This window comes from Poecilia reticulata, chromosome 3, assembly GCF_904066995.2.
Source record: "Poecilia reticulata chromosome 3, P_reticulata-male-v2, whole genome shotgun sequence".
NCBI classification, from domain to species: domain Eukaryota; kingdom Metazoa; phylum Chordata; class Actinopteri; order Cyprinodontiformes; family Poeciliidae; genus Poecilia; species Poecilia reticulata.
The window spans coordinates 13,964,117-13,985,788 of record NC_088832.1 but is presented as its reverse complement, the minus strand read 5'-3'; the positions used below and the strand labels follow the sequence as shown (position 1 = coordinate 13,985,788).

The window sequence follows — 21,672 nt, the reverse complement described above, 5'->3', positions numbered from 1 at the left end:
CTAATATCTTCTAGGAGACCTAATCAAACAGGTACAGCATTACAAGTAAGAAGGTACAAACTAAAACATTGACATTCACATCAAAATAGATAAAGAAAAAATAAAACTAATCATATTGTTTTAAATGTAACAATGTGTAGCGTTGGATTGGAGTTTCTCTCGTTTCTTACAGAAGTCTTTAAAATAACTTTAAACTCAGAGAGTCAAAAGCATTTACCTTTAGTGAACTCTCAAGATCATTTTATGACCATGGTGCAAAATAAGAGAACACATTTCAGTCAAGTTTAATACAGAAACTGAACTTAAAGGGGAAGCAAACTCAGTAATTACAAATCATAGTAAGTGTTTGAAGATGTTACAAATATACTCAAAGACACAATGACATTACCCAAGAAAGTTTTGAACATAAAAATGCCAAGAAACCAGGTTATAAAATACATTGTAAACATTTCTGTACAAGAGTAAGGAGAACATGGGTTCATAAAATGCTCTGAGTTCTTTTTTTCATTTCTTCCAATAATTAAACCTTTAGATTTATTCATCTTACCTCTAATTCACACTAAGTAAGAAGTAATTTGACAGCCTGTTCACCTGTCGGGGGCGCCTTACTCAACACAAATAAATAAATTAATTAAGTCATGAATTAGTACTTAATTAATTAGTACTTTAAGTTGCACAAACTTGAAGTAAATAGTTCGTAGTCTGTTGTCTGCATACACTTTGATCTCAATTAGAATAGCAAGGTTTTTGCTTATTTGTGTAAAAACAAATTCAAACAACATATTTTGGGTTTTTCTCTTACTGTCACAAAGCTGTTAACATCTAATCTAATAAATAAAACTAACATATTCCCTTCAAATATTCACTTTGGTCAGAAGTACTTATTTGATGAGTGACACCCTTTGAAAACTAGGGTGACTTGGTTTTATTTAGTATGGAAGTGGTGACAGGAAAACACATTTTGTTTTAGTATAACACACCTTCCTCTTCAGCGTGCACTGCAGTCCTTCCAAAGTGCTCTTCACACTGACCTGTCAGTTTCCAACAACAGAACTTTCACCCTGACTCGTATTATACATATATAATTCCCCATTCAACACCCAGGATCCTTTGGGAATTAAAATGAGGGGCCTGGGGGATTAGAAGACAGTGATTAGTGGCAAAACCCAACGGTTTAAACGGCACATGCCCCAGTAAGACCATTGACACCACCCCGTAGCCCATTCCTTTGTTTGTTTGAATCACACTCCAGCGGTACCATACCACCCTTTCACAGTTCTCGTTCATTAGCTTCCTCAATAGCTAGGCAGCTTTAACTGCTTCTTCGCCCAGCTGCCTGTCTTAACTGCCCACACAAGGGCTATTGAAAAGCTCAAAATCAATAGTCTTCTCCATTCACAAAATAACGCCCTTTGTAACTCATTCATTACGCAAGGAAAACTTTTATATATCTTTATATAACATTTAAGTGATACCTAGTCATTTACTAACAAATGACTATAAAAGTCTGATGTTACTTCATTCCATTGCTATGTTTGGGAAAACAAAACAAAACAAAAAAAAACATTTTTAAATGAATACAAAAATCTGATTGGTCAGAACACTGACGTGGCACGACACCATTGGTGGAAAGCTTGAGTTTCACATCCCTTTCAAATGATGCATGTGGCAGATGCCAGGGGTCACCGGGGTCCACTTCCAGCAGATGACTGTCACGGAAATCTTCACATCTATTCAAATGCGTGAGGCCCCAAAATTCCAGATCAGCAGCGACAGGATGTGATGTCGTTTTCTGGTAAGCTGATACACACAATGTAGGAGAACAATAGCAACAATACGGACAGCACGTGCTCCATTGTTGCGGTGGAAACTGAGACATACGGCCTTTTCCCCCTGGGGCTTCCTTCCACCTCATATCTGTCTTTGTTGTCATTGGTTGTAGACAGCATGTGACTCCAATGTTCTCATTAAAAAAAACGTGGGCCCCACTGTTAATGTTATGTTTTTAAAAATAAGTACATGTGTGGTGGTTGCTGAGGCCATAGAAGAAAAAAAAAATATTTTATTGAAAGTTTGTATTTCACTTTGTAAACTGAGGATGGATAAATTGAATGAGTTGCAATTAACGGAAACAGAAAGGCAAACCTGAAAAATCCAATCAAAACTCTTTTCTGCAAAATCCAATGGAAAGATGGAGAAACTAATAGTCCCACCTTTGTACAGTAATTGTTGAATTTGATGTTACTCGGCATATCAGAGTGATTAATTCTGGTTTTGGTATATTTGTATTTGTTCATTTGCCATTGTCAAAATATTTTTGGCAGCAGTTTTTTGTTTCACCGCATTGACAAGAAAAATATAAGCAAATTGCTCATGGTCTAATGTTTTATTAGATTATGTATAGCCAACAAAACATCTCCAATTTACCTTGGTAGTTTGGAAAAATAGATTTTTTATAATCTAGCAAAAATAAACAAAAACATTACTGCTCCTAAACCTTGAATACATGATATGCCATGCAGACAAGCATGTTCTGTCCTGTGTATCTGGCAAAGGTAGAAATGTCAGCCAGTAAAGAGCTTTATTAAATGGAGCTTAACAAAATCTGCAGAGGTGTTGTTCAACAGTCGTTTTACAGCCAACCAGAATAGCACTTACTTTGTCAGTTTTAAATAGGCTGCTGCTAAGATTCAGGGAGTTGCAGGCTAAGGGTGTGCAGTGGAAGTAGCACTGTGCCACTAATTTGTTGTCAATATACACAAAGTATATCTAAAAACAGAAGTCTGATGAAAGATAAAAATGTATCCCAAACGGTAAATAAAGTACTCAGTGGTGCAGAGACAAAATGTGCTAAAGGGACGGTATTTTTTTAATATATTACAGTCTGAAAAACTTTACCAAGCTCTTGATATGTGATATTTTCAAAGTCATATTTACTTTTTTCAAGTTCTGAACATACACTTTTATTAAATATTTGAACAATATCAGATATTATCCTTACTCGTTAATGGTGGAAAACAACAGTTTAGATTACATCTGCGCAAAACTGAATTAGTTTTATGCAGGGCAATAAAACTTATTCGGCTGAATTATTTTCATCCTAGCATGAAAATATTAGCATTTACATTTTTGAACCCATTCTTTTATTTATTACATTTAATTATTACTAAGACTAATTTGTGTTACTATAAAATTAATAGGAATAGTTTTGGTTTTTGGAAGCATAGGAAAAAGCTGTTCAGCAAAAAAACAAAACACTGCCAATAACAGTAACGTCTTCTGTATTTATCAGCTGCATATGCTGATATTAGAAGAGAATGATATCTTGTGCGGGTTTGTGTTAGTATTTCCTGCCGGCGCGGAAGCAGCGTGCTGAGCTGTTAACGCGCTGACTGTTCCTGCTGCCCTCTGTGTGCCAATGCCAACTGTTAAGAAATTAAATTGATACATTTGTTATTGAGGAGCTTACCGTCTTGGAGGTACACTACCTAACTGAGGGGTTATGTAATTGATACATCTACTTGTGGGTGTTGGAGGAAGTAGAGGAAATTATGCATATTTATGAAAGGGTAGGAAGGGAAATTTAACAAGGGATCTCTTTTAGTGCTGGAAGGATTTCCGAATGGCTTGCTTTTGTTGTCAGGAATATTTGTTCAGGTTTATTTTGTTTTCTACACAACCAGTGGACCTCTGCCAATTGCTTGTTTAGCTTCCACAAAGGTCCTTCTTATGAACCTTTAATGCTTTAAAATGCTCTTTAGCCATGTTTTTTTTTTCTCTGAACCATTTAAATGTCAGCTTGTCTAAAAAGTAGCCTTCAGTAATCTTTTTTTTTTTTTTTTAGAATCAACCAAAAACAACAATCAGTTTACATTGTAACCTCACAATAAGAAATCTTTTCTTTTTCATTTACTTTCTGCTTGAGTTGAATAAGGTAGTTTTGAATTTAGTTGAATTCGTAATCTGAAGTTCTTTACAATAACTCATGAAAAATTGTGAGCAACCATTCAAACGTTTTCCTCCAATCACAAATAAGAATGGTGAGCATGTAGCTTTAGCATGCCCACCAAAATCTAATACTAAAACATACTCTTATTTTTTAGTCTTAGACTAAAAATTATATCCACAGTCTGTAAACACCCATAGCTTCCTGAGACAAGTGTCTGTGCAATTTCATCAACTCATGCATAGTGTAGTAAGCACGGATTGTTGTAGTGCCAGCAGTGTTACTATAAATGATTTGGTGCACTGTCACTGAGTAGGCATGAGGACGCAATGGCCAGTACCCCTTTAAATTATCTAAAGATTGAACAGAAAACATACGTGTGGGACAGTAAACAGAGTGGACATGTTGCAACTGTTATCACACAACAAAAAAATACACCATCACCTTTTCACTGAAGTTTTGTGCTTATATACATCAGTCCGCAAACTTTTAATTAATGTGGAGAGGTGAGCCCACAGATGATGATAAACTGTTGGATGAATTCCCTGGGACAGATGACAGATTTTTAGTTTTACTTGCACAATAATAATGGGATATTAATCTTGTCCATAGAGGAACTATCTATGCTAAACAAATATATTTTTTTATTAAGAATCCCTGCAAACTCAATAAATCATGGATATACAAACCTCTTGGTGTTGACACATAACCAACCTAATATTTTAATTATCTTCATTTGAGGCAACTAACACTAGACAGTAATAAAATTTGCATCATACCAAGTAGTAGACTTTGTACATACTTGTATAACATTTGTACATATTTTTTAAACACTGTTAATTTAATGGCTAGATGTCTGGTTTCTGTATCCATACTGCATGTACTATGCCTTTGTAAAAAAAAAAAAAACATTTCTGAAGTGCTATTACATTCTCATAAGTGAAAAGAAATTTATGTCCCCCACTTGTACACTATTTCATAGGTTTCCACACACATTAAGCTCTTTTAAATGGTTATTTGTTTTCAGTTCATTTTCATATGCTTTTATTTCTATCAGTATAACCCTAAACTCCCACTATGTCCTCCACAATTCTTTTTTTTTTCCAAGATAATATTACTTTTCTCATCCCTAAATGCAGAAGCAATAATGAGCAGAGGCATCAATCCTACTTTCTGACGTTTTACGCTTGAAGAAGAATTTTCATGTCAGGCAATAACTGCTAGTGAGCCTCAGTGGCACAAGCTCTGGGCTTGCGCCTACACCAAAGCCTAATGGGATAAATCAGCTCTTGCATAACTAGGGGCAATCACTCACTCCGTCTCCCCCATGACAGAACTCAGTTATGGCTTCTGGATAATATCATTTCTGTTATCTTAAGATATCAAATTTCTGTCTTTATTGGCAAAGACCTTAGCAAATGGAAGGTAGTTTGCTTGCCTTGGGAGGACAGGATGAAAAATGAAAGAATATTTATCTATCTCAAAAGCCCCATTTTGGGTAGAGAGCTCAGGACTGAGGTGACATGTTCACGCAATCAGCAATATCTCACACACTTCAGTGATACTGATGTTTTATTAAAGTAGAATAGTAAAGTCTCTACCAAATGCACAACTTTTGCACCACTGGTTTCTAATTTATGAATATCACATTGTGATCTTATCATCGTGAAATATTCAAAATGTATATAAACCTTTTTTTTAATTTGTTGCTTTTTTTTAAAATTGAGGTAATATGCTCATGTAATAAGTAGATGGCTTACTCTGATTACTCATTTGTCTTCCTCAGTTATTTGAAGTAGACCAGGGACCCTCAAGTCTAGACCAAAAGGCCTGGAGTCCTGCAACTCTTTGATGAGTCTCTGCTTCAACACACCTGAGTCCAATAACTAGGTCATTAACAGGATTTGGAGAACTTGACTGCACAGTGAGCTGGTGATTGAGGCATTTGATCCAGGTGTATTGGACCAGGGACACATCTAAAAGTTGCAGGACGCCAGCCCCCGAGGCCTGGCTTTGAAGACACCTTGTGTAGAGTATTGTTCTGCCAGCACTGCAGATATAACTTCTTCGGCATAAAGCTCTGTGCTTTACATCAGTGCAAAACCAACTTCCCACTAACACAATAATTACTGTAAATATTTGGTTCCACTGATATTGATGAGGGAGACGAAACACTGCGTGACGTTTAACAAAAACAAATCTGGAAGTTTCTCAGTAAAGTTAAGGAAAGAGCTCCATAGTAGCTTATCCATGTGTGAAAAGGATGCATTCCACTTTTTTTTCCCACCATTCTTTCACAGTTTGAGCTTGATGAATCCTGGCAGTGTCATCCTCAGCACATATTACCACGGCAATTATGAGGAAAACCATGGAGACATTAGATTTAGTTAAAGATTCTACTGATGCCAGATCTGAAAATGTACTGAGCTCTATTGACCCCTGAAAACACTCTGTGTGGTATCAGGACATACACAGTGCCTGTTCAGATTTGGTATTATCATGTGCCCTGGCTAATAAGGAATTAATGAGACAAGCCCAAGAACCACCATGCACACCTGTATCAATTTGTGTTGTATCATCGCTGCACTCTTTGAAAACGAATAGCCTCATCACAGAGCAAGTTGTCAGTATAAGTATCCAAAAGGATTTTAGCAGACTTAATGATACCAAGTAAACATTTTCCTCATATATGACATTACTTTGCTTTTCCCTTAGCTATGTCAAAATAGCTATGAACGATGAACTAGAGCTATGTCTAACGAAATGATCCAAACTAATTGAAAAACTTGTTCCTCCTCCTCACCTGTGGTGGCGCTGCACAAAGAACTACAGAAAGAATCGAAACAAAACTTCTGAAGAAGACCCGTGCAACTTCCTTCCTCACAAAATGTAAACAAAAATCGAGTAGTGTGGGACTTCATTGACATTACTGGTTTGGACGTCATCTCTTAGCCACTGCAGCTAGTGACACAGTGCTCTATCTGAAATTCCTTCCACTGAGTTTGTTTTCTCTAGTTCAGTTTCAACTGGAGAAACTGAACACATAACAACATAAAATATCCTTTTGTTATGGAAATGTTCTGCTCTGTTTTAGAATTATAGTCTGCCTGTAGTTTGGCAATGACAGGGAAGAGAGTGAACCCAGTTGTTCAGTCTGTCATGGCCGCGCTTTTAAATATTGAATTAGCATTAAGAGTTACCTTGTTCAGCTTCTCTTTTTGCAGAGGAGAATGGTTGTTTACACCACAGGCAATTTCCGAAAAGCTTCGTAGCCTTAAACTGGCACATTACATATGTCACAGGAAAACGTTTGCGACTGGGTGCAATTTTAAATTTCAACACAGTCTACGCCTCCAGGGAGCAATTATTTATTATCTATAGTCAAGAGTCCAGACCCTTTGTGTGAACAAAAGCTTAGAACTGTTTTTAAGAAAGCTAGGTAGCTTAAACAATTTAACTATATTGTACTGTGACTTTATACAAGCATTCAAAACTAACTGTGACTTAAACACAACATCACAAAATACATGTCTTACATTTGCGACATTCGTGGGATAATATATAAATAAATGGATCCATGGAAGAAAACATACATCTTTAACATTGGAGCTTTGTCCAATCTTCATCTAGAATCGCCTGACATATTTAATTGCCATTACAGTTACAACATAAACTAAAACCCGTCTCTTCAATCTGATCACTTAGATGTATGTTGTTACCAAATAATCAGAATAAGTTTAACAGTAACTGTTTTGAATTTAATTGATGTTTCACCCTGCCAGTGTTTCTCCTAAATATTTCTATTGCAGTTGATTCATTGAAAAAAAAAAATAAAATCAAGACTATGGCTCTCTATGTATGTATATATTATTCAAGAGATAGATAACGGGAGATTAAGAGCATAAAGCAAAGCGCAAAGAAAAAAAAATGCATAGTAGAGGACGACTGTACAGCCAAACAATAAGAGCTAAATGATAAATATATTTTCAGTTACGAGGAAAAGCAGTAGACTCTGTTTGTCTCCGATACACCATGCCAGGACATGAACAGAGTATTCTCCTCTGAGACTAATTTGATAACCTACTATGGCTAATTACATGCCGACAAAAACACAGCTGGCAGAAATGTGTTGGGGAGATTAATGCTCTACAGTAGAACCAGGCATCTGTAGATAAAAATGGAATGACGCGTAAATTAGGCTGGTCTTTGAAATAGTGATATCAAAATAAAGAGTAATTTTACATGAATATTTAGGGGTGTCAATATTAACGCATTCATTTAATCTGAAAAATTTAACAAGTTAATATTACATAATGCAGATTAATCAAACAATCTACTGTGATCTAAAAAGCCTCTCTTAAGGAGAGAGGCTTTTAGCAGCGTGTTATGGGTTTGACATCCTGGAAGTGATGAACAACTGTGAAAGGTAAAACTTTTCCGTGACACCAGACAGGAGCATAAGTTTAACATTTTTCATCTGTCTTGTGTTGCTTGTCCACAAGTTAAAAATTTCACATGCACAAATTAAGTCGGTCACTTGGCTGGATGAGGAGAAGCGATTGTCACCATATCAACAGTAGGAAATGAATGAAGAGGGACATTTCCAAATTAACTATTAAAACAAAATGACTTTCTTTAAGCCTCCCTGAATAAAATAACATGGAAAACTGAGAATCTTCAGACATGTTTCGTATGAGACAAACATGTGAATGTGCATACACTAACGGTTTGATATGGGTTATAAGGGCAGTTACCCAGGGTGGCATCAGAAAGGGGTGGGACATCCAAGAACTAGAAAATAAAAATATAGCTTATCTGTCACTTGAAAAGAGTTTGCAACTACTTGTATACATGTGTATAGAAGTAAGTTTCAGTGAGTTGCTCTTGAGTACAGAGAGATTACATCACCTGCTTTCTGCTACAAGATAATTCAGATAATTGAAGTGTGGCAGAAGTTGTGCTTACCTACAGCACCATTCCTGTAAGAACTGCAACTCTGTGCATATTTCAAGCTTATAAAGTTAGGCATAGTGATTAATCGTGATTAATCACTATATATATATATATATATATATATATATATATATATATATATATATATACACATTATAATTTTTTTTTTCATAGTACCCCCAAGAATTTAAAACTACTTTCATCCCTGACTATGCCTAACTATGCCAATAAATCTGCTTACAGATCTTACTGGGATTTTAGTGCTCGGCAAGGCTGGAGACCTGTTTGGAAGATGACACACTTTGAAGTCTTCCCAGTTGTTATTTAGGCCTAAACACCTTCAACTCCTCCAGGGATAAATAAGTTCCTCAATCCTTCCCTCTCGTGCTGCCACAGAGGATAAATTATATACAGATCTAGTTCTACTTCCTCTCATCATAATAATATGCTTTGCATGGCTTTCCCACTTCATCTAGAGTCACGATAATCCCTGTGCTTCTGTGTAATTATCTCTCCTCTAGGCTGATCTCAGTGCTCCTCACCTGCTCAGCCTAGTCACATTACCTCCTCACTTTTATCTATGACTCTTAAAGCTGCTGCCAAGGGTCCTCTTAACTCACCCCACAACTTTTCCCTTCCCATCTTCTCCCGAACACATTCTCCATCTCTTTCACCTCATCATCCCCTCTGTTTCCCATACTAACCTTCTAGAGGATTGTGATTAGCAGCAGAAAAAGAAATAAATGAATTTGTATTGCGAATATATCCCTCATTAGTCTCCTAACCATTTTAATAAGGGAAATGAAAAGAAAATAATAAAATATAATTTGCTAAATTGACAAGGAGTCACTGGCTACCTGGGGGAACAGAGGCTGCACTCGGTGTCATGCATAATATCTGAACTATTCTTGTGGCTGATGCTACTCAAAGAGAAGATTAGCTATTTTGAATGTATTTCTTTTCCATGTTTTACTCAGTTGTCTAGAGAGATGAAGTATGGAAATCTTGTTTTGTAAAAATTTGATTAAAGCTAAGTGTGTTTTTGTAAGTAAAGACTTTTTCATCGTCAAATGGAGTGGTTTGGATCAAAGAGTTTTCATTATTTAAAACTAAACATAACAGATCAAGTTCAAATCTAAATTCAATTATGAATCGGTGGCAAGATGTAAAAATGATTTTACCAAGCTTGATCTATTTCAGAAATAACATTTGGCAAAAGATTTCATCTTGAGATCAGCAACGCTGCTAATGACATTCCTCAAAAGATTTCCAGTTGACAATTTTTGCTAAGTGACAATGTGAGAAACTTTGACAGGGATTACAGATTTTTGACCACCCTACATATGAAGAGGTTCAAGAAGCAGAGTTCAGATATTTACCATTGCTGGGGGTCTACAAGGATAAGACACAGACAAGACAGTTCAGCCCAATGATATGGAAAGAATTTAAATTACTTAGTCTTTAAATACTGTTTCATGCTGAACAGTGACTGAAAGCACAGGAGGAATAAAGTTACCATTGATCAGATGAGAAGGGGAAGAAAACCTTTAAGAAAGAGATGAAGTTTGAACTTAGGACAGCTGTCAAGCAATTGTAATACAGAATGCTGATTAAAAGCACAACTAATTGATAAGTATAAAATAACAGTGATAGTTTTTCTTTATATAGACCAAATCGAAGTGCATCTCTCCTTGAACTGTAGTCTGATTTTTAAACAACTTCAGTAACAGTGGTAGATATCAAATGTTTCATTAGACGCTCTCTGGCAGACCCAGACTAACTTCACTGAGTAAATAGAGAAAAGATTTCAATGACAAGAGACAGGAGGAATAACTATTTATTTTAAGACTTTTTTTTTGGAACATTAAAAATTTTGATCACAGCATTTACAGACCTCTAGTATTACATCCTTTACACCAGTGTTTTCCAACTCTGATCCTCAAGGCACACTGCCCTGCACGTTTTAGGTGTTTCCCTGCTTTAACACACCCAATTTAGATGATTGCAGTTCAGAAAAAGCTTGTTAATCAGCCATCAATTGAAATCATGTGTGTTGAAACAGGGAAATACCTAAAACATTCAGGGCAGTGTGCCTTGAGGACCAGGGTTGAAAAACACGGCTTTAAACTGTTGTTGACTGTGTGTGTTCCTCTGCACATGATAATTCCATCCATGTTTAAGTTTCCATCACAAGTTACACACCTATGTGGTTTGAAGGTCTCTCTGTAGGGACAGCACAAAGGGCAGAGGTGTTAATTATTCTACAGATCAGCGATGTCAGCACACCTCTCTCATTGCACCTAATTGTCCCTTTGGGGGTGCTCAAGTCCTCATTATGAGAGCACTTTGTAATCCAGTGTTGTTATTTTGCAGAGGCGTTTTAGAAGCAGCCAAGACCTGTTCATGTACTTAAAAAGTTGAATAATAATTTACCTTGATTATTTATGCAGTTTGTAAAAATGTATGGTGACTTTTTTCTAAGATTTAAAAATTTAAACTTAAGAAATAAAAGAAACACTCCACTCAACAATTGGCTGCCTCACTACTGAAATCAATGGAGACTGGTTAAATTATTCTTGGCAAAACTTTCATGCAAAGTTGCAAAGAGGAATTTGGATAATTGGATATGTTTCTCAACTTCCTTCTTCCAAGCAAAGGGTGAGAGAGGTGGTTTTGGTGGGAAGGGGTGTCCAGGGTCCTGAAATTGACAAGCTTGCAGTTTAAATCTCTCTCTGGATCATGGAGGCAAATCTCACCAAAACAAACAGGTAGCTCCATTTCTTAAAAGTGCTAAACTGCACAGTCTGGTACGCTCTTACAACACTTCTGTTAAAGTTTATTTCATCACGTGGTTCTTTTTCTACAAAAAGGTTCATATGATTTTCAGGAAACACTTAAGCCAGCAGAAGGAAAATTGCATCTGGGTTATGAAGGATAGTAGCAGCAAGGTTTACTTTATCACAGAAAAAAGTGATATTTGTTTGCTTGTTTTTTTCTTTTTTCTGGGTATTTAGATGATGAAGATGTGGAAACAGCAGATTGAGACTGTTTTCCAGACAGCCAGTGTGTCCCAAATTTTCTATAGTCCACTGCTCTTGTTTAAATCCCTGACATCAACATCCATGTTATCAACCATTCCATATAAATTTGACATTTATAAAAACAAATTTTCTTCTCTCAAAATGCCATGTGTGCAGATTTGAATATTTGACAAAGAAATATGAAATGCAGTGGGAATGACAGATTGTATCAATTCAGATGTCAATTTCCATCCTGAAAATGTTCTATCAATATAAAAGGAAATGGTTATACAAAAATTGGCTGACAGAAACAAGATTTTGTTGTTGCAATTTGTCAACAGCTGAACACTCTATCAATCGACATGTCAAAAGTAATTATTTTGGTGCCATCATTTTCTACTTTCTAACAAAGTGTTCACATTCTAAATTAGTGACAAGACACGTTTTTCCTGTTTCAGCAACACTGGATTATGCAGCATTTTTGCACTGATGCATATCTACAGTCCCAAAGACATCCTTCTCAAGCCACGCATTTGACAGTATTGTTTATTAAAATGTATGATTGCTTGGGTTGTCCTGCATTGGAATGACTCTCATTGCTCATCCAGATAGTAAACATCAAGCTAATGCGAAAAAGAAAGTGTCAGTAGCCACTTGTCTATGAGAGGAAAACAGACTGTTCCACATCCATCTTAAACAAAGCCTGTTGATGAATACTCAAGGTTACTTGTCCTCTGAGGTCAATGGACAGAAACATATTTGAGCTGTAGGAAGAATAAAAACTTAACCTGGAACATACTACCAATGCAGTAATTAATTATTTACTAGTACAACAGAAACAATTTTATTAAATGTTCTAAGACCTTGGACCTAAAAGAACACATTTTGATCTAGCCTTGTCAGAAGTAGCTATACTGTATGAATGAACACAGGCAATGGTTTAGGTTAATGCAGCAATGTAACATATTTCGATTACTGATGAGGGTCATGGCTGAAATCAGTAGTTCTTTCTTCTTAGGACCATGTGTTTTAGTTTTTAAGAGACGTTAGAATAGTACTATTTTTGACCTAAGAACACAATTTTGTAAAGTTTGATTACTGGTTTTGGGAAAAATATTGGACAGAAATGTGACAGCAATAGAGAAATAGCTGAATATGTTATGATTCATGGCTGTTTGTATTTCGGTTGGATTTAGATAACATTAGTGTTATTAGTGTCTCTCCAGATTAGTACCTTTTAGTATTACATTTCTTTGTTCGGTGCATTTTGGTTCAATCTGTAATGTTGATAACAAACTCTTAGGTTTTGGTTAGTTAGATCCTTTATGTTTCATCTTTCCCTCAGTTTGATTCTCCTCCAGCTGCTCTACTTTCTGCTGATTGTACTCACCTTGGTTCACATTACTCATCACGTCCTCACAGTATTTAAGTTCCTTGGTTTCTTTCTCTCTCCCGTGCCTCTATGCTGTCTGAGGAGTCAACAGTTGTGGCAACGCAGAATGGTAACTTTTTGTTGTTGTTGTTAGATGCAATTAGCATAAAATAGAACAGAAAAATTCTTTATTGTCCCATAATGGGGACATTTCTGTGCACTGTGTTTATCTGAGAAATTAATTTTCAGTAGTAGTTTCAGGACTAGATTTCAAATTTACCTTGTAATTTTTTCAAGTGGCTGCTCACGTAAGCAAGTAGCAAGCGGTCTCCTGGAGCAGATAATATTTACAGTGTGCTGCAAACTCTGTGATTACTTATAGCTAGTCTAACTGAGCCAAGAATGAATACTGTTCTTTTTTATAAAGAGGCATGAACTAAGTAATTATAAACAAATTTAAGAGATAGAATAGCCATCACTTAGGACCATTAAAAGAACATAATAATAATTAAAAAGCTTCTTGTTCTCATTTTGTGCTCTTTAACTATCCTTTGATTTGAGGCACATCTATGAGCCTAAACCAGCTCTGTCACTGGAAGCAGTTAGTCAATGTTTTAGCATGAGATACAACAAATACTGGTCTTGTGACAAACTCAGCAACAGAACATTTGGACATATTTCAAACATATTTTTTTATGAGAACTCATGAAAAATAATCCTCTCTTCCAGCCGTCTCACTAATAGTAATTTATTTCACCGTATTATAATGTTTGTACATGTTTGTTTGTCCTTGACTTGACCCATAATGGAATTATCGATATTATTTGAAGGTAAGAAGCAACTGTTAAGAAAATACACATTAAATATTGATGGGTCAGCAATGGAAGATTGTTTCTTTCCCTGATGCTGCATAGACATATTTTTACTTTCTGGTGCAGTAGCATTCAGATCAAAGGTTCAGCTCAGCATTAGATTAGTGCAGTTCACTTAAATAACATTGTTCAAATGTTGTAAATGTTCAGCAATTTGACTGAGAAGCTTGATTAGAAAAATTAGAAGAAATAATGTATGAACTTTACTTTGTGAATAAACTATTTTACAGCATGTACTATAAGCACTCAGCATTCGTTTTGAACGTCATTTGGTAAAATTGTTAATGCTTATGACCGACTATGAAATCTCACTTACTGTTGTTTATTAGCAGCTGGGCATCTCTGCTCAAACTATGGTGCCTTACTTTAATCAAAATTAATCAAAAATGCGAATAATTTCACTGATAGCAATAGCCTTACCATCTGCATGCATTTAGGAAAAATATTAGTAGTCAGTGCAGTTGTCTCAGCTTGGGGTCTCCTTGAGCCACATTCCCTTTGAAATAAAATACTAATTAAGGTGGTGAAAACGGCCCACTGTGTATCATTTGATCCCACTGTTACTGTAGATTGTCCTCACTGTGGTGGTCCTTTATGCAGAGACTAAAAGGAGAAGACAAAAAAATAGAAAGGATTAGCAAATGATGTACTAAACTCCACCGCATCACTTCTGGCTATAAAATCTGTAATGCAAACATCGTAGATGGTACATTGAGCTTTATGTCTTGAGATGTGTAGAATCCTTTAGTATAAATGCACTAAAAATCATAGTTTGAACAAAATACTAAGTGACAACTATGCCAGAAAAAGAATCACTTTTACAATATCAGATTCAGTCTTTATTTTAAGAGAAAAAACTCTCCTTTCAAGTATTCTTGATTTTAACTTCTCTAAGTTAAATTATTAAAGTAAAGCAACATATAAATCAATAACTACTTCTATTGTTGGAAAAAAAAGGTAAATGGATTGTGGCACAGCACATTAAGTATGTTGTTTTTGCACATGTAATCTATGGGACACCTACACTGTCAAAGTAAGTGCGCAGAGCAGACGTCATACACAGCATGCCCAATTCTTACTGGCAAATCCATTTATATACCTTCAGTTTCCTGCTTTGCTATTCAGTTACATGCAACCAAGCTCTGAAATCTGTCCCTCTTTCAAATGCTGCAAAAAGCTTAAAACATTGTCTCAGACCAAACAACCTAAAGATGCTCCACAGTTACATTAATCATTACTTTTTTCCTAACTTTTTTTGATGTTTCCTTTCCTTAATGGTGTATCAGACATCTTGATGTTTTAGTGGATGTTGTTCTGCTACCAATTAGAGAGTGACCCCATAAATAACTAATGATTTTGTTCTACCCAGATTCAGGGCAGAAATATTTTGTTCCCCTCCTAATTAAGTGAAGATGTCTTTCAGCATAGAATTAGCATGTTCTCCTGCATGAGTGCTCTCTCCGGGTACTCCAGCCACATCCTACAGGCCAAAAACATGATTGTTAGATTAATTGGTTTCTATAAATTACTCTTAGGTGTGAGTGTGTGGATGCATGACTATTTGTCCTGTGTCTCTCTGTTGCCCTGTGATGGACTGGCAACCTGTCCAGTGTGTACCCACCTCTCGCTCACTGACTATTGGAGACAGGCACCTGTCTCCTGCAAGCTTTCAAGGATAAGTGAGTATTGACAACAGATGCTTTTGTCTTTCTGTATTGTGCCAGTCATGGCGAGGTCTCTCTTGTAAAAGAGCCCTTTTGATCTCAGTGGAATAAACCTGGTTAAATAAAGGCTGTTATTATTATTATTATTATTATTATTATTATTACATTTTGTTATTTTATTATCATTAATGATGATGATAATATTGTTGTTATTATTATGGGTGGATTGATTGAAAATAGTGAACTTATAATTTTGCTCGTATTTACATGTAGAAATGATTTGTTTTACAAATACCAATTAGATTTGAAATTTAATTGGTATTTGCACAATGCAATGTGCACTAAATTATTTATTTAGAATATTTAACAACATTCAATTTCTAATTACAAAAGGGATGAGTGCTGAATAATGTGCAAACAACATCTGGATCTGAATTTAGCTTGAGGTGGCAAATCTTCTTTTCTTAGTTGCTAAGGTGTGATGTCTTTCGTAGCGCTCCGTTTTTCGTTTTAGTGCAACCTCTCTCCAAAATGCTTTCTCCTCTCTCTGAAAATCTCATTCAATCAGAAAACTTCTCTCCACCATTTAATGTGTCCTCTTCCTTCCTCTCAATGCTCTCTGCAAAAAGAATTCTCTTGTGCTCTTAGCATCCAGGAAAAAAGAAAACCACAGTCAGCTTCGCTCTCTTTGTCACACCCATTGAAACATCGCTCATCTGTCTGCCCAGAAAATAAGCTGTCAGAATGGAGAAAGGCACTTGTCTAAGGATCATATTTATGTAAGAGTTGTGTCTGCTTCCAATTTCACATAGGTGCAACATCTTTCACCTTCACACTCCACTCCAGGAAATTCATGTATTTTCTTCATGTGATTGCAAATTACTATTGCACTCAACATCCCTCACTCATATTTCAGCTGCAGCTAATGGATCAAGTCTGTCCCCACGAGAGCCGCATTTCCCATATAGATCAATGACGATGTATGCATTGCTGATCACAGATGACTATGAATTTTTAATGCTGTAATTTATTTTGTGTATAAAACTTATACATCAAATATAATATTTACAAAACAATAATTAATCACACTGTTTCACCTTTAGATGTAGAGAAAAAGGCAAATAGGAAAAAGGAAAAGGTTTAAATAGTCTTGTGCAAATCACATTGTAGATTAATCACACAGAGACTGACGATATGAAGCCTATACTGATGTCAATTATGATGGTTTTCTGGACATAGCTAATGAAAACAAGACGTTTATGATAAGAATATTACACCAGAGAGAAATGTGGGCCTAAAGAAAAGTATGTTTAATACCCACTTAAAGGTTGATATGTTCAACATGTTTTGTTAATCTGACAAATGGGCCTTATCGTAATATATTCAACCAGTCACACAAAAACACACCAACTAGGAACAGGTCTCCCGGGGGTCATGTTGACTTATTTACAGTTTTTGAATGTCACAGAGTCGTCAGTGAACCTTGAACTTTAGTGGAATTAAACCTTGCCTGAATACGACAAGTTAGACAATGTTTTCTTTCAGCCTAAAGAAAGCCCAGCATAATGTATTATTTCATTTCACATGTTACGGCTACTAGCTAGTGCAGTGCGTACCACTGCTCAGACCCGCCTGTCTCATTACAGCCACAGCATATGTGGCGGTGGGATGCTATGTATAGTAAGTGTTCTAAAAACAAATGTTCTGATCTCACCCCATCAAAAACTGAAAAGCATTCCTGCAGGCATGAATTTCCCCGATCTTATAAGTAGTCCTGACAGTAGTCCTGAGTGTGAGATGTTGTCATCTCACACTCAACTATTATATTGTGCAAAAAATAAAAAAATAAAATCACTGTTTTCTCAGAAATGTATGTATTTTCTACACTTTCTCTGACTTGTTCCTACTTCTCTCATGGCCCGTCGCAAATAAATGTGGGAGAAAAAGTTTCCGTCACTCAAAACTCCTGTGAGTTGTATTTACGTAGAGAAAAGTACTAAAACAAAACCCTTTACCAAAGATGTCTGGTGTAGTTGAGATTGGAAAAAATATAGGTCACCAAGTTTATGTCCAAATATCTTTTTTTATTTATTAGTTTTTTTATGGCCCAATAATGGAAGAAAAAAGTATGAGACAAGAAACACATTTTCCTGCCAATCCAGTTGCAAGTGCAGCTTCTCTGCAGGAGTGTGATGAGAAAATACATCACATAGCTCTTACAACAAAATGCGCATACTCCGTGTATAAACCACGCATGCAAAACTCAGAGCACGCTTGAATGTGAGACTAAATGACTGGGTCATATCATATGTGAACAACTGCTCTGTCACCACACTTTGATGTGCTGTTTTGTCACTCTCCACCCCCTGTGCACCCATGCCTACACCCCTCTTTTTTGCTTGTCATAAACGTAAGCTATCTCTATCAAAGTAGCTCAGCATGTCCCTGCTCTGTGTGTCCACAGGGAAAGTAAAAGCTTCAGATGGTGTGAATAGTGCAGTCATAGTAGGCTGGGGCTTCAGTCACAGGATGCAATGTCTGTTAGTCTGGTGCTGAAAGCCTTGTGTTGCCGGACATAAAATGACCGTGTACCTGAACACAACAAGCTTTGTAGATTGCTTTGCTCTTTCAATTCAGAATAATTTCAAGATTTTTTTTTCCTTGCATTAATACACATAATATCATCAAATATTTTTTTTCTTGTTTTATTTAGTAATGTACTCAGTCTTCTTCACTTTTGGCCTTTCCTTTGAGGTGTCACCACAGTGAATCATCTGCATCCTTTACCCTCACACCAACTAACTTCATGCCGCTTTTTACCACATCCATAAATCTTCTTTTTGGTCTTCCTTTTGTGCAAACCATCTCAGTCTGGCCCTTTCGGAACATCTAATAAGTGCAGTCCCTCTGATGTACTGATTCCTGATGAGTACATCTCTTTAGTAGAACCTCAACATATTGAATTTTGCAGCCTCCACTTCTACGTCTTGTCTTTTCATCATTGGTACTACACCCAAACCACACAATACGACCTGTCTCATTACTGTCTGGTACACTTTTCCTCAGATTTTTTCTGGTAACCGTTTATCACCTGACACTTTCCTCCACTCATTCCAATTTGCTTGCACACTTTTCTACATTCTCCATTGCTCTGTACTGTTAACCCTAACTACTTGAAATCCTACCATCTAGTGTTGCGTCTTTCATGAATGATCTGTTCAAATGAATGAATCATTTGAGTGAGGTAAATTAAACAAACCGTCTCATTAAATGATTTGTCCAGTTCTCATTTCAGATGAGATCAGCACAGCGTTTGAATAACTTCGGTATTCTGCGGCTCATAAAATGTATGATAAAGATTCACCCAGTGAGATACACAGCGCCACCCCATTTTTGCATTTCTTTTTTATTAAATAAATTTTAAAAATGTGTTAGAAAATATATATTTTTACCCTGTTAGCAATCACTGGAATTGCTTTATTGTCATTGTGGCAATCAACTGCTTCTTAAAATTTTTGATATGGTCTCTGCATGCCTCAGCGGATATGTTTGACAAGCCATCTTTTGTGATTATTTCTAACTCTTTGAGGTTCACAGGCTGACTACCCATCACTCTAAATTTCAGCTTCCTTAACAGATTTCTCAATCAGATTCAAGTTGGAACACTGCCTGGGCCACGCAAACATGTTAACGTTACTCTCCGTTAAAAGCAGATTAAAATATGACCTTGAAAATAAATCTGCCAATTAAGGGCAGGATTTTTTTAAGTTACATTTTGTTAAGTTGTGCTTCATGTGACATTTCATATGCAGCACCTTTACATGTTTTAATAACGTAAAACTCATAAGATGGTCTTCTCTTCCCTTTAAAAAAAGCCAGCACAGAAGATCTGAACACCCAATATAGAAATAATTGTTAAAGCTTTGTTTTAATTATGGAAAATAAAAATTTATAGGATTTGTAGAAGGGTTGCCTAAGATTAGTCTAGGTCATTTTCTCTTTCACTTTGTCCTTTTCACACTTTTCTAATGCAAAAGTAATTTAAGTTGTTTCACTGTGCAGAACACAGAGGAATTAGTTAATGACTTCCTCGCAGTTACAATTAGTTTTATACCACTATAACAGTCACAGCAGCATTCTTACCTCACAGTTGCACTCTCACTGAAAAAAACTCCCTTGATATTAAATGTACCTGCTGCGTAAATAGTTGTCTTAAGCTCTTTGGCTACTCCCTTCTTTGTTTCAGCTTAACACTACTGTGATATGTACATAAGCACTGTGGGATGGAGACAAGCTGAAGCAGAGAGACAGGCAGAGGCCAGGGGACAGAGATTAGAAACAGGACAGCAAAGACAGATGCAGTTGGGGAGGGTTAATCCTGTCTGTGAGTGAGTGATCATGTCCATCCACCCAGCTGTGGCGCCATGAGGGGGCCATGGGGCTTGCTGGCAGTCTGATGAGGCGTCACCGCCGTCTGCTGCTGGAGAGATCTCTCACTCGACAGATCCTGTCAGCGGGACAGCCAGCCAGGTAGGAGGGAAGATAGAGGGAAAGCAGTGAGACTAGCAAGAAGATAGAATTGGGGAAAACGAGTTTTTGTCTGTACCATACATATCATTATAAAGTCTTTATCTGCCAGTTTATGATCTCTGTGGACTTGCGATGCTTTGCTCTTTGACTGTGAACAGCAATGTGACGACTTAACAGGTTTCCCTAATGAGATAATTAAGGTTGGCTCGATTAATTTCAGTGTGAGGTTATCTGCAAGGTCTTTTCATAAGCAATAATGAGACTCTCTCAGCAGGACGTCACACAAGACGTCACCTTCTACCTGCCCAGCAGAGGGAGAAAATGAGCTGATTTCCAGTTTAAATTATTATTTGATTGTCAAAATTTGAAAAGAAAAAAAAGTTTAATGTAAAATAGGACATGAATTTTGCTATGAATTTATAATGAATTATCCGTGTTCAACAGATACGATTTTGTTTAATCTAAAACTTCCCTTGTTCCTGTGTGTCATCTTGTTAAAACAACTGCTGCCACACCTTTTAAAGAAATAACACTAAATAAGTCAGAGATCATGGGATACTGATGTAATGTTTTAGCTACCAGATGGATAATTAAAAACTGAGGTCAACAAAGAAAAAACTTTATTTCAAATAAAGCAGAACAACTTTAAATTAACTTTGAATCAGAAGCAAAGTAAAACCTTAGATCATCAAGTAGCCTTAGCATGACCTCTTTATACAATTCCAGACACTCAAAGCTCTTATTATTTTGTATGCCCAGAGGATAACAAGCATTTCACAATAGGTTTTTCTTCTAAGAAAAGTAATCATATTCCACTTTTCAGATGACTAAATTCTAAGTTGTTTGTCCGTGCCCTCTGCTTTACCCTCAAATCTCCAGAGGAAAAATAAAGAGGAATAAAACATCAATCTTAGCTAAAAGATCCCCATTTAAGATGGCAGAAGAACTGGAACAAAAATGGCAGTGGATTAGTGGGAAAGCGATCATCCTCCAGTTGTACGATTAGGGATTTGGTCTGTTGTCCCTTAACATATCAGTGTAAAAGTGCTGAAAACCTAGAATTAAGTTATGATTATCTTTCTATGCAATATGAATAAGTTAAAAATGTGTTATATAGGTTTGGAACCTTTTACAATTTTGGCCCGTATTCACAAATATTCTCAGAGTCCTCTCCGAGTGCTCCAATTTTAGCCTAGAAATTTCTGCCAAAGGCTCCTGGCTTATGAGTGAATCATTCAGCTGCTGAGAGCGGCTCTGACTGAGGAGATGGCAGAAATTTCTACCGTAGTGAGGAAGACTGGTTGACTGTTTCTGG

The 21,672-nt window shown here is 36.4% G+C and overlaps 1 long non-coding RNA gene across 2 annotated transcripts in view; it reads left to right on the top strand.

The window, feature by feature from the left end:
• The first annotated feature begins 243 nt into the window (after positions 1-243).
• LOC145551085 (uncharacterized) overlaps positions 244-21,672 on the top strand; it is a 91,700-nt gene continuing 70,271 nt past the window's right edge. The window contains exon 1 of one of the 2 annotated variants that reach the window (XR_014086882.1): positions 244-1,795. This is a non-coding gene — a long non-coding RNA (uncharacterized LOC145551085). The remainder of the gene's footprint in view (positions 1,796-21,672) is intronic. The other variant, XR_014086881.1, reaches the window with a different exon arrangement.